This window comes from Thermobia domestica, chromosome 2, assembly GCF_964235325.1.
Source record: "Thermobia domestica chromosome 2, izTheDome1.hap1.1, whole genome shotgun sequence".
NCBI classification, from domain to species: Eukaryota; Metazoa; Arthropoda; class Insecta; order Zygentoma; family Lepismatidae; genus Thermobia; species Thermobia domestica.
The window spans coordinates 77,370,265-77,383,823 of record NC_137455.1 but is presented as its reverse complement, the minus strand read 5'-3'; the positions used below and the strand labels follow the sequence as shown (position 1 = coordinate 77,383,823).

At 36.2% G+C, this 13,559-nt stretch overlaps 1 protein-coding gene across 3 annotated transcripts in view; it reads left to right on the top strand.

The window, feature by feature from the left end:
* LOC145672973 (long-chain fatty acid transport protein 4-like) overlaps positions 1-13,559 on the top strand; it is a 340,258-nt gene that overhangs the window by 200,326 nt on the left and 126,373 nt on the right. The gene's annotated exons all lie outside the window — the stretch shown is intronic.

Here is a 13,559-nt window from a genome sequence, read left to right as displayed (position 1 = left end):
AAGTTCTCTTGTGCCAAAATATTCAACTAATAATATTAGACCGGTGGTTCCCAACCTTTCGTGATTGACGATTCTTTCCTGAGCACTTACGGCATCGCGACACACTTGTTTTTTTTTTTTAATTAATAATAATACATTTGATTTGATTTGATTTGATTTTTAAATTAGCGTCCCTTCAGCAGCGAGACTGTGAGACTTGGACCTCCAGTTTAACATGGAATCCGAACTATATGAGCTCCCGCTGGGAATCAAACCCGATCTCCTAAGCCAAAATAATAATATAAACTATGATAGTGTATGAGGTAGTTACTGTAGTACTGACTACTGAGCATTGCTGCCGTTTACTAGTACAGTTTGTCTCAAAATTGGTTCTAATTAATTATTAAATGTTTCACGATTTTTGATTCTAAAATTTCGTGACTTATAAGAATGCATGACACTGTTTGGGAACCACTGTCTTAGAGGAAAAAGATTACAATTCATACATTCCAATTATTATTATTATTATTATTATTATTATTATTATTATTTAAAGTTCAACGTTCTATGAGTATTCTCCGGTGCTAAGGGGGCGGTGAGAATAATAAGGAATGAAATAGCGAAATAAAAGAAAGTGGGAGCAAACAGAAAACCAACGCACACGTTGTTTGTCTACCACAAAGCCTACTTGGCAGTAGCTGTGTTCTAATCAAGGACTCCACGCACGGGACGTGAGTACTCTACTACTGAGCCACCACGTTCCTCATTTCGAATTTAAATTTGACAGAAAGTTCTTCGTCACAGTTTTTCGTAGTAGTGAATCCTTATACCGTGGCTATTCATAGCGTTCGCAAAGCGTTTTTATTGCTCATGCGTACGCTTGGAGTACGCTGACCATGTATTTAAATGTGGATGACTAATCACAATGCGCTGCAAACGCGAAAGCAATAAAAACGAGAAGAAAACGTCAGCTCAAACGTATTTGGTGCGTTTCGGAACAATAGACCGCCTGCTGTTTAAAAGATGTGTAAAGGAAGGGGAAAAAAATGAAAGATGTGTTGCCAGACAAGGAGATTTTAGCAAGAAACATCTGCTTGGAAGATGCTTTGTACAGAGTATTGGAATTCTGCTATTATAGACCTGGACCTGGGAAAAAGACCTGTAAACCCCGACTGGCTCACAGTATAACTCTGGTAAAAGTAAAATTAGGTCGCGTTCGCTGAAGGGGATAACTTATCAAAAACGCATTCTCAAATAGCCATACGCTTAAACTCTTGATGTGAAATAAGCCTTTCCCTCGGTGACCTCTAGCATCATGCAAAATTTGTTGAAGACTACTTTAGCGAAGAATAGTATTGTAATACTTCTCCCTCCTCCTCCCCCCATAAGACGCTTAAATAAAACCTAAAGAACTTCAGTCGCTCAGTTGAATAAAGAATATTGTACAATGAAATAACGTAAGTAAAAGGCTAATAGTCACCGCAAGAAACAAACCACATTACTAGGAAGTACTTGCGGTGACTATTAGCCTTTTACTTACGTAATTTCTAATAATTAACGCTTGCAATACAGTGATAATACTATAATACATTGCATGGTTGTGTTTACAAATACCCAACATTTACTTTTATTTACAAACATTAATCACGTACGTTTTACTATGGATTACTATGGCTGCAAACGACAGAAATAACAGCAACACCACTGGTCACATGACAACAAGAAAACAGCAGCGCCACCGCCTTACCTAGAGCACCTATATAACCAAGAGGATTACAAGGAAAGACATTATTTGCGACTGATCATTTTTCCTTTAGGTTGCTCTGAAACTTTAGGAAATACCTATCCCAAAGCCTCTAGTTTACTTCGAAATTCTAGGCTTCCCATCTGCCTTCTTACCTTGCTCGGAGCTCTGTCAGGCATCCTAACTTCAGTCGCCTTGCTTGCACGGAGCTCTATAACTCTTAACCCCCTCACTGCTTGCATGGCGCATTGGGAATCCTGAAATCCACTCATTTAGCTTGCTTCGGAGTTCTGTGGAGATTCTGCCCTAGGTTGCTAGGGCCTTGGATCACCTCTCTATTAACCAAATATTTAAAAATATACATTATAGTAATATTATGTAATATACTGTTTATAGTAAATTCTGTAATAAAAGGCAATAGTGAAAAAAATAATTCCAAACTGTACTTTGCTCTACCTATGCTCTACCAATACCTACGTACACAAGCAGAACTTTACAATATAATGAATTAACGTGTACTGCCGTGTCATGTTTGCGTATGATTTTAATAAAAATAAAATTGACCACAGAATGCATTTATTATTAATAATAATTTGTGTTACAGTTTCGGCAGTATATCATTGACTTCATCAGACACATTCTGATATCAGAGTCCTACGCTGATCTAGTGGCTAGCACGTGTAGCTTTCGTTCTCGTGATTCTGGGTCGATTCCCGGTGGGAGACAAAAATTTTAGTTTTACAGTCATTCATTTTCATTAAATCATCCGTCTTTTTTAGTCTAAAGGATATAACAATGGGATGTTAAAGAAACGAAACCCGTAGTTTTCATTTTACCTTTAAATGTCTAATACATTACCAATAGTGTAACACAGATTATTAATAATAAATATATATTTTGATCAAATTTTATTTTTATTTAAATAACTAGCTGAATATACCCATTTTTCGCATGGAGGCTGTATTTGGAAGTGAACGCCTGTGGGAGTATCACCATTCATTTCAGTGACCGCGAAAACTATGTATTTGACACTAATATCAGTAATTTTGGGCTATTTTTAAATGTCTTGGTATCCCCCCTCCCGTCGACCCCGGCCCGCATACAATGGTAGCTGAATTTGCAAGTCATCGCTAATGGAAGTGTCACCATTGATCTCAGTGACCGCGTAAACTATGGATTTGACACTAATATAGATCATTTTGGATTACTTTTACATGTCTCGATATCTTCCCTCCCGGTGACTCTCGGCCCGCAACCGAATAGGGTGAATTTGGAAATTAATGCGACTGGAGTTTCACCATTGATCTCAGCGATCACGAAAACTATGAATTCGACACTAATATCGGTCATTTTCTACTGCTTTTACTTGTCCCGGTAAACGCCCCCCTGAGACCCTCCCTGGTTCGAATTTTGACAAAAACGCTTCGTCTTGATCTGGGGCCTGGACCAAGGTACCCCTGACCAAAATTGGGTAACTCTCGGTCCACTTGTCTGGTCCCCAGGCTGCACACAGACAGACGGACAAACAAGCACACAAACAAACTCTTTATTTTATTTATATTAGATTAGATACGCGTAGTTCCAATCAATTATGAATCAAGGAGGTGTCCTATGGGGAAAAATCCTCTCGGAGCTTCATCTCTGTTCTTGTCTAATATAAATAACCAGTATTTTCGCAGTTATATTTCCTCCTCTTTGTATTGAAATCACCCTCCTGTGGAGGGATTAATCTTCTGAAAGCACCATTGGTTGCAATGCTAGAGTGAACAGTATTGCGTAAGATATTGTTGGTTTCTTACTAATGGGAAATCCCTATGTCGTCGTTTCATTCTTTCTATGAACCGTGAATATAGATATAATGAAATATTTAAATCAGATCATAATAAAAACGTGACTTGTTCTTGTATCTTAAGTGAAGTAATGACGAAATTGGAGTAATAACCAACGAAATCCATTATTATCCCTCATAACTACCACAATATAAAGGTGATTGCATCAGTGTAACTTATTTGTTAACCACTATTGGAAGAAAAAATTATCTTTTTTGTGTTTACAAAGAAACCATAATAATAATGGCTCGTAATACGTAAGTAATACTTTTGTGGTAGGGCTAAACAAAAAGGCTATATTCAGTAATTAAAGTGAACAATAGTATTCTGACGTCATTTGTAGAACGTCTCTTCTATTTATAATACAAAATCATCTCAGTTTGTGAGTAACACTAATTCCTAATAGTTAACAATGGTTCTAATACGTATCGCTACGTACACTGTCTGCCTACCGATAGATGGCACTAACATGCGAAGAATTTGAGGATTTAAAACTACTTAAGTCACCGCTTGAGGTATAAACCAACATGTAACAGTATTCTTGCAATATAAAATAATTCATGTAGTGAAATGCAACAAATTTTGTATTTTATATGTATAATTGTTACGATTTAATTGCAACTTAAAAACTGAAATGTTCCAATTAAATTACTTCAAAATATGAAAAGAATCGTAAGACTTTGCGTAACTGGATGTTTATTTACCTAATAACATAATTAGGCTTATTTTGTACAGATATGGTTTAGTTACTACAAGCACTATCATTTTATGGATGGCTGCAGGATAAAAATAATATATAATGTATTCTTTGGAATCACACCTATTTTGATTTGTCGCTCTTTGATGAGGCATTATCTTTACTGAAACATTGTGACGATTTAAGTACAACGTAGTACAATAGTACTACGTTAACAAATAGTGACGACTTAAATGCAACTTAATCTACAGTAACATCTTGTGACTATTTAGTGACAACGTAATCTCAGTAATAGATAGTGACTATATAAGTACAATTTAATCTACAGTAATTAGTGTTGCCACGAGACGAGACGAGACGAGACTTCAGCCTGTCTCGTCTCGTCTCGTGCAAAGCATGTCCCGTCTCGCGTCTCGTCTCGAAAAAATGTGCTCGTCCCGTCTCGTGTCTCGTCTCGAGAGGTTCTGTCCCGTCTCGTCTCGTCTCGTTTGTCTCGTTTTGTCTCGTCTTGTCTCGTAAAAAATATAGCAGCATACCATGGGAACGAAAGTAAAATCTAGCAGGCTGCACTATGCTAATCAAGATACAACTAAGTTATTACCCTGGACACACAAGAGAAGAACAGAGATGGATTAGGTCAGTGGATCGGTGGGTCAGTGGGTCAAGTGGGTCAAGTTTTCTGAGTGGATCAGTGGGTCGTGGGGCAACAGCATGTGACCCATTGTGACCCACCACCCACCGTGACCCACTGCGACCTCCCACCCACGGTGACCCACTTCGACCCACCACCCACCGTGACCCACTGCGACCTACCACTCACCATGACCCACTGCAGCCCACCGGCTCAGTATGATCTACCGACCCACTCTGCTCACTGCACTGTAGACAGAATATTCTGAAGAATGTTAGTTTTTCTTCGTTTTACTTTCAAGATCTTCATTTCCCTTTCTTTTTCCATTTATTTCTGTCTACTTACCTGAGATGAGTAAATCTAACCAAGTGCAAAAAAGGTCTTCAGGCACTTTTGGATATTGATATTTTTAATTGTAATAATAGCAATAGGGCTTATACTACTACTTGGCTTTCGAGACCTGTGGCTTTTAGAGGAGCTAACTACTGGAAAAAATACATTTTTGAATCACTGTAATATATAAATTATTATATGAAAAAATGAATGTAACTATGTGTGCCTGATTATCACGGTCAAATTGCAAAGTCAAATGAAATGACATTTGGTATATAGTTAGGTCTTAATCCAAACTGAGATGTTATATTGCTTTCATTATAATACATAATATCCTAAGGAGGTAGTGAGAATCCGAATTTTTGCGAAACAAAATGAGTATTTCGCAAGCCGTTAAACTTACGGAGCTGAAATTCAGTGTATTAACTGTTTATTGAAAATAAACATCCTAGCAGTTTTTAAAATTCTCCTTTATGGGGGAGGGGGGGGGCACATTCTATATATGGAAAATTGGTAGTGAGTTGGTTTGTAAAAATGATCGAAAACGATCGATGTTATTTAAGAAAAAAAATCAGAAGCAAAAAATACAGTGTTTGGCTTCATATATCCATTGCTTTCTACTATAATAATTGCTGAAGCTTATGTTTATTATATAGAGCGCTTACAGCACAGGACAATCAACCCATAAAGTTGTGACTAAAATAGGCATAAAATTTGTACTGTAAGATTAATTACACGGAAATTTTAAGTTTGGATTGTACGCATAATTATATGGAAAATTTTGCACTATTTTTTCTTTACGTTCGTACACTTACCTTAATTTGGAAGTTTCAAATTTCATCCTTTGTTCCACTCAAAAGTATCGATGATAATTTAATTGAAATTCATCGTAATTTGGCACAGGGTAAACAGTAATGTGGTAATTGAACAGGAAGAAGGAGGGAAATTCCTATTCACCTATGAACACTTTCCAGGAACCTCGTTCCCTTTCGCTTTCTAGACGGGGGAGGGAACTTGGGAATGGCATCAAACCTCCATGTGTAATTACAAAAATTAAATTTATAAACAAATAAGAAATCATCAGTTTATCAGGCTTTAATTGATAATTTATTCACAAGATTCCCTATCGAAGGCGTGAAGTTTCTGTTCTCCATGAGTCGAAATTGACAACTAACATGGTCGATATGGAAAAGATGTTGCATGGTGATAGAGAGATGATACTTCTTGCTGAGTATTTCAAAACTGACCAAGAAATATCGTTATCAGACTTAAGTCTAACAAGGAGATTGTCGATGGCTCAGTGGTAAAGCGTTCATCTCTGGGGCCTGAGTTCTCGGGTTCGATCCCAGCCCCCGCCAAGTGAACTTTGTGGCGGACAAACACCGTGTGCGTGGGTTTTCTCGGGGTTCTCCCGTTTCCTCCCGCTTTCTTCATTCCACCATTTCATTCATTACTCATCATCACCGTCTCCTTTAGCCTAACCGGCATAATCGTGGGACGTAAAACTCAAAGATTTCATTTCATTTCATTTTTCGAATGTGTGTGTTTTCTCGAAGTTGTCTAATATCCTACCACTTTCTTCATTCCACTAATTTTCCCATCATCATCTATTTGGGGTGAGCCAAAGTTGCCTAAAGATCTTAAAAATAAAATCAAATAAGCTCACAAGGCAAGGACAAATAGTTTACAAGATAATATATCTCTGCTGTTAGTTGTCTGAGGCTTCTCGACCCTGGCTTTTTTTTTATTATTTTTACATTCTGAGACATTGAAATTTGTTTAACCAGTTTCAATACACGAATATACAGTAAGTTGCTCATAGGTACGTCGAAGATGAAGACACTAATGTCAAATAATGTTTACAGGACAAGCAAAGTTCGATCTAAAGGTGTCACCATCCCCGACACTATCGTATACTATCAGTCCACTTGCTTTATAGTGTATATATATATATATATATATATATATATATATATATATATATATATATATATATATATATATAGAGAGAGAGAGAGAGAGAGAGAGAGAGAGAGAGAGAGAGAGAGAGATGGCAAGATATATAGATAAATAGAGAAATAGATATGTGTGTACACTTTGATTTCATATATTCCAGCCTTTAGGTTTCACAGTGTTAACCACACCAAACCAAAAACTACTTTCCACTTTAGCATGTTTAGATTTGTTGCAATTATTTTTTAAAAAAAGAAAGCTCGGAACCAAATAATTTTATTGAGTAATGGAAAGTATTTGATTGAAATTTTATATGTTACTGTACAGTAAGCTCTACTTAAAGTGCCATAGTAATGGGAGCTGAACGACACATCGGACGAAAGAATGCTTGGGACCAGTCTTCACCTCCATGGTACAAATCTGTTCCCATAACAGCGGGGTTGTGTGACACTATATGGTGGTTGCCCCGTTTGTGTAACAAACTCATGACAGTACACCCAGATTAGCTAGTGGTCTAAAAAAAGTTGATTTTTGGGTGGCCATTTTGGATTAAAGTTTCTTATATTGTCGTGATCTATTCGCAATCATACAACGTACATCTTCATACCAAGCCGAGCGGTCTGCGGCGATAGACCATCGGCTTGAAGGACCTGGGTTGAGTCCCGGAAGGGTCATGTGTATGGATTTTAACAGCATTTGTTTCTTCGTATTATGTCAGGGGGCGAAATCGTACGGGATAAAAGGATTTCAGTCTGAAAAAAATTGGAGAGAATATCCTCCCCAGGATATTTTCATGGGAGTAAGGAATTAGTAAAAATATAGGATATACATTTTATAGCAGGTTTAAAAATATGGTTTGGGTATCCTATTTCTTTTCTGTTAATTATGTTCTTCAATGTTTGAATTTTGACCATTCTCATGATATTTTCTGCTTTCAACGGAGTTCCATGAATATTATACCAAATGTTCTTTACACTCTGTAAGAAACCATTTCTGAAGATAATTCAGGTCCTAATGAATATTATTCACTAGGAAAGGGAAGTATTTCCCTCCTCACAACATGGAAGCAGAGGGCAATTTCGCACTCTGGTCAGATGAAACATTTCCGCGTAACAAAACGAAGATCCCCCTGTAAAACCTCTTCACTTCCAGTGTTATTGTTAGTATCATAAATTTGCTGAAAGCAAACAATTTGAAGGGTTCGTCAATAATATCTTTGCTTTCTTTGTCCTTCGCTCGCCTTCCAAACGAAGAGGTGAATTTTACAACATGACTGCTGTATAATAAGCGAGCGATTGGTAAAATGGTAAAAGTGTGTTTTTATGTGTATGTGTGTGTGTGTGTGTGTGAGAGAGAGAGAGAGAGAAAAAACAAAATTTTAGTTGCAAGATGACGTACTTCAATCGCCGTTTTCGGTTCATTTCGGTTCATATAGCAAAAAGAATACCGTCACCAGAGAATAAAGACAAGTGTAGTCTGTTCTGTTCTCTTCCGCCATCTCAGCCAGAACTTTGAACTACAACCTGTAATGAGTATAGACCTTACCCAGTTTTCAAATTGAATAGATGGTGGTGGTAGTTCGGTTTCTTGACCTTGTAAAAAATCTTCCCTGTCTTTGATTTTGTTTGTCATCATTCCAGCCAGAAATGAAAAAAAATGAGAATTCCTCAGTTTACAACAAGGGGAATTGCGGACAAGACATTAAGGATGATATTCCTGGAAGCTCATGTATCACGATTGTTTCATTCAATAAACCGAGGACACTTTTCTATGAAGGCTTTTCAACATGTTTTCTCACAAAGGGGATTTTCCTTTTGCAATCTATATGACCACTGGCAATTTCAATCTTGGCCATTCCCGCCAGCATTTTCATTTTCGAGACACGAGACGAGACGAGACATTTCACGAGACGTCCCGTCTCGTCTCGTGTCTCGTCTCGTTTTCGAGACGGGACAAGCAGTCTGTCTCGTCTCGTCTAAGAGGGTTCTGTCCCGTCTCGTGTCTCGTCTCGTTTACGAGACGAGACGAGACGAGACACGAGAAATGTCTCGTCTCGTGGCAACACTAACAGTAATATATTGTGAGATTTACGTGAAACTTAATCTACAGTAATATTGCGAGATTGACTTGCCATTTAAACTGTGTTGTTTCGATTAAATTGTTTCAAAATGGATAACAATGATCAGGCCCGCACCCAGAAATTTTTGTTGGGAGGGTTTCAAGCTTTGTGTGTAAGTGTGTGTGTGTTGGGGGGGGTAGCAATACTGCAAGCTACTACGTCTATGTAGTATTGAACGGGTATATTATTCTGCACCCGAAAAGACGATAAGTAATTGTAAAATACTTTCATCGGTATTTTCAGAAAAAAAAAATTATAGAACTAGAGTGTTTTTTAAAGAAAAAGGGTATAGATGAAGAGTAAGAGCAAACTTTCGTGCTACATCAGTCATTTTCCTGTTAAACAAATAGAGTTTTATTGAGAAAGTGTACAATCATGTTGAGTTAGGAAGTTTGGAGGGGGTTTCGGACTCGGTGAACCCCCCATCGATGCGCCCCTGGTGATGATACTGAACATTAACATGCTTTGCTGTTTAGAATTTGGCTTGCACTTTGCGCTCACCCAGTTTTATTACTTTCTGTTAAGAGGCTTCATCCCGGCGAAATTAAAATACCGCTAATTTTACAGTAATTAATGTGATATCTTCAAATAGATAAAAGATAATTGAAATGTGGAACAAGAGCGCCCTAGACAATATTATTTTGCATGAGGTACCATTATCACAAGTCTCCTAGTGGCTTTCCGTTTTCAGCCGTTTAGAAACGCGAAAATAAATGCCGATTTTCAAAATGGCTCGAAATGGAAAGCAGATAAGTGAGTCGTGATAACGGTATCTCATGTAAAATGATATTGTCTAGGGCACTCGTGTTCCACATTTCGATTATCTTTTATCTATTGGAAGATATGACATAATTACTGTAAAATTAGCGGTATTTTAATTTCGCCGGGAGGAAGCCTCTTAAGAAATATTAATCCGTCATTGGGTTATTGCAACGGAACAAAAGTAATTGTAAAATCTCTTACTAGAGTACTTTTATACGAAGTGCTTTATGAGTTTTTCTCAACTCTTTATTCAAGGTCCTACAAAATAGTATTTTTCTTCCTCCCAAAGGCTTCTTTCGCCATTCCTATCCTTGCTTTTATCTCACGTTCACACTTCATATCATTACTATCGAAAACTCATACAGGTGAGCAATACTCAGTGATTGGAAAAATAAAAACCTTTGTTATTCTGTAGAAATGATTTTATTTTTAGATTGTGATTCATAAGATAAGTTAATGGTGTAGTGGGCTTCGTGTCGCCACGTTTTGCCTAATCCTCGTTTCGCCTAACCAATTATCTGACACTTTTATGACAGATAAATGATAAAATTTATGACAGATAAATGACTGAAGTCTGCCATTTTAGGCGAAGAAAGGATCCTCGTTTGGCCTAATCCTCGTTACGCCTAAAGTGGCGGACAATAAAAAAATCACGGAAATTCAAGTAGAGGGTAATTACAAAAGAAAATTCCCTAGAAAGAAATGCAATTTTTTAAATTAATATTGATATTATATTAATCTGTGGTCAATATTTTCTAGCAGTTAGGATTAGCAAAACTCCTTTATGTAATTACCATCTCCGTATATATAATGTGTGTGTGTGTGTATCTGTATCAGAGAGAGAGTGAATCCGCCCGGGAGATAAAAAGATCACTATTATGCAATAAGGATGTTAGATTCACTATTCTGCACACGAGTTAAAGGATTATCCTTAACTAGTATAATTAAAATTTGTTCAATTTTTACACCATCTCCGACACGTAGCAATCTTAATCAGAGACTTATGCTATGGAAGTTCCGGTAGTATGTCAAACGAGTGAAATTTGAATTCAAAAGTTATAATTTCACCAATGCAAATAAAAAAATAGTTGATTAAGTGCTTTGAGAAAATTCAAGTTGTAATGTATTGGAACGACAAAACTCTAAATGAACCAGAGATGTATAAAAAACTGCTAGAGTATAAAGAATACTTGTTTATCTTGAGCTTCTTTCAGATGTGTTCTTGCACATCTGACTTTAATGTACTTCAGAACATTTTGCAATAAAAAATACAAATGTTGAAAGTAGTGGAAGAGCTTTGTAGTCATTTCCTGCATTCGAATTTCTAAGATTTGAGCAAATACTGTACTGGGAAATATTCCAGTATCATGTGAAATTCACTTGCTACAAAAAAAAAAAAAAAATCTATAACGGAACATCATATAACTAAATAATTACACAAATAGCAAATATGTTTGAATCGAATGAAATGCCATGTTCAAGTGCACGTTACAAATTTTGTGTAAGGGTTATCTTGGGCTTCATGCGTTTCCTTCCACTTTCTTCACCCCACCAGTTTCGTTCATTGTCATCATCACCGCCTCTCTTAGCCTTGGAGCATAAAAATGAGATTTAAACCAAAAGAAAAAATAAAATATTATGCTTATTTTCAATAGTGAATTCTCAGAAATGTTGAAAGGAAAATGAGAAACCTATTATTTTTTCAGAATGAACGTTACTTTTATTTCCCAAAATTTTATGTAAAATGAGTAACTAAAAAATAAGGTTTGCATTAAAAGTAAACAAGTAAAACACAACTTAGCATTTCAGTCATCTAGCATTCTAAATGAATGCAGTACGACATAGCATCCAAATAAGAAACTAACTAACTCTATGGCTTAGTGAACTCGGAGGTTCAATGCCGCGTTCACAAAAGCTCTCCACCGACCTCTATCCTTAGCCAACTGGATCCAGTTTCTACTTTGTTTTCCTATCTCTGAGAGATCCATATTAATATTGTCCTCACATCGGCACCTAGGTCTTCCTTATGGTCGTTTTCCGATTGGTCTTCCAGTCAAGACTTTGAAAGCATTTCTATTTTCTTCCATCCTAGCTACATGACCTGTCCACCTAAGCCTCCTAGACTTGAAGACCCTAACAATGTTTGGTAAACCATATAAATTATGTAGTTCCTCATCATGAAGTTTCCGCCATTCCTCATTTCCGTTCCTTTTTTGTCCGAATATTCGTCTCAGGATCTTGTTCTCAAATATTTTCAGTCTATGTTCTTCTCTCAGAGTAAGCGACCATGTTTTGCAACCATATAGAACAACAGGTATGATTGTCGTTTTATATATTTTAAGCTTCAAATTCCTCGACAGAATTCGCGACGACAAGAGATTTTGAACTGAATAATAACACGAATTCCCTACTTTTAATCGACATTTAATTTCTCCGTGAATATGATTTTCGTCTCTTAATATTGATCCTAGATATTTGAAATTATCCACTTTATCAAAAGTATTATTTAATGTTTTAAGGCATCCATAATTTGCTGTATTACGGTCCACTCACTTCCATGTATTTAGTTTTCTCTGCATTTACTTCTAAACACATGTTCCTGCAAGCGTTTAATAAGATCTCTACATTTCTTTCTATTGTTCTCTTGTCATCCCCTATTAAATTTACATCATCAGTATATGCCATAATCTGGTGAATACCGTTGCTATCTTTGATTTTCCTTATAGCGTATTCCAGAAAAAAGTTGAATAATAAGGGCGACAACGCATCTCATTGTTTCAAGCCATTTTCGACGTGAAAGCTCGTGGACAAAAATTTTCCTACCCGGACTTCACCTTGGGATTCATTTAAACATGCATCCAAATAAGAAAATAAATAATAGTTTCATCAGTAATTGATAACATTGCTTTTAAAACTTAACATTAATTTAAATAACAATTTATATAATAAATACTGTATATATAACAAATCTTTTTCATAGATCCTAAGAACAGTAATTAAGATTTAAACATAAATATAAGGATTATTTATAGAAAAGTAAAAGGACAGTTACTTGAATACATGATAGACACGCCTGAAAGATGTAAACAAATACTTGCTTCTGATTGGCCAAAACTGGAAATTGTAAACAAATCCTTATCTGTGATTGTGCGAATGCCTATCCACGATATTTGAAGGGAATGTCTAGGAATACTTATATATATTTTTTGTTTATACAATTTTATTTCCTTAACAGATTTTCAATAGCTTTTTGCTAATTGTTACTTAGAACTCAAATGTATTCTTATTTTTTCTTTGTTAGTAACACATTGAGATATTTGTATTGTGGAATTATGCAAAGATCAACTTGCCAGTAGAGCGATTTGTCCAAATCACTCATTTCAATCACAGTTGTCAATTTTTATGAGTTGAGATATCTCTTGTCAGATCTAGCTCGAAATGTTTACAAATTTCATATTAATTAAAACAATCTAGTATCACAATATGATCTCTTATAATGGATTAACAGTTCT